This window comes from Rhinopithecus roxellana, chromosome 6 (genome assembly GCF_007565055.1).
Source record: "Rhinopithecus roxellana isolate Shanxi Qingling chromosome 6, ASM756505v1, whole genome shotgun sequence".
In the NCBI taxonomy this organism is placed as follows: Eukaryota; Metazoa; Chordata; class Mammalia; order Primates; family Cercopithecidae; genus Rhinopithecus; species Rhinopithecus roxellana.
Window position 1 is genome coordinate 131,304,803 of NC_044554.1, and position 1,442 is coordinate 131,306,244.

Sequence of the window (1,442 nt, forward strand, 5' to 3'; positions counted from 1 at the left end):
CCTGAACAACCCATGATGTGTTTTGGCATTTAAATGTTCTCACTGCTTTCTCTTTCTGGTGCCCAAATTTGTATCAAAGCTGACCATCTCATTAGACCTGAAGATTTAGATGTTTTTTTAATTGTTATTTTTTAAGCTCTGAGATTCATCTGGGAAAGGAAGCAGAAAGAATACAATGGTCTCTCACCTGCTCCCTCCCTGGTGTCCTTGGTGTGCCTTTGACAGGCTTCCATCTGAGGATATATGCATTGTGCTCTGCACAAGAGTGCTTAGAAGAGAAGGGAATGGGCTGACATCCAGACCATATTCTGTTTGCCCAGCCAGTGGCTGCCCAGGAATATATCCAAAGAGAGGGGTGCCTCTTTTCAATTCTCACGAAGGTCCTACATGGGCCAGCTGCAGCCTTGGCCTTAGAAGCTGTTTATCATCATCAAGGTGGCATTGGGGTTTCTGCTCCCAAGTTGGATATTTTAATAGATTACCGGAGTCTCTAAATTTTTTTGAAGCTGCCCCCTTCTCAGTAAAATCAAAAAGTTGTCAGCATTCTAGACATATACAGTAGCTTTTTAATGTTATATTCATGTTTTAATAAATGAATCTATTATACATATATTGTAAAATATGATAATATAACAAAATATCAATATAATAATATAAATGATAAACTTTAAAAAGAGTGGTAGTTCTTATCTATTTTTCCTGGCCCCCAGTGGAAACTCTTGTCTCATCATTGAAAATACATCCCCACTTTGGATACTACTGTTCTAGAAAATGAATCTTGGTTCTCAAAATTATTTAAACATATACCCACACTCCTCTGAACTATTTATCCCCCTGGGATGATAGTCTGCCCAGCTGAAACATCTCCATTGAATGCACCCAGACAGCTGCAGCTCTCAACAGAAGCTCTCTAACAGCATTTTTAAAGGAAGGGCTGTTTCTTAAAACATTATAACATATTTAAAACATACACAAAGAGTTTTTAAAAATCACACTGATTTCCTCACATTGACCTAAATTCCTAAGTTTAAGGCTTCTGTATTCTGATCTGTCAATGGTGGGAGTGGAAAACATCTGCTCTCATTCTATGTGTGTGATTTCTTCAAATAATAGTGACAATAACATCACTATTACATAAGATGGCCACTTGTCTAATTTTAAGGCATGTATTAATTGGCTATTGGTGTCCTAGTACATTTTGCTGAGCAGAATGATAGAGTCATTAGGACACAAATCTATCAAGGGTATATAACCATTTAAGGAAATGAATGCTCTTTGATTGTTTTGGCAACTCAAGACAAAGCCTGTGAATTCAGCCCAAGCACCCAGTGGACTTTGCAAAGCTGCAATTCTAGGCAGGCACACTGGCCCATTCGACTTCACTACAATCACAAAAATGCAGGCACACTAGAGATTCCAAGGGACTGAAGAAGAATTAACAA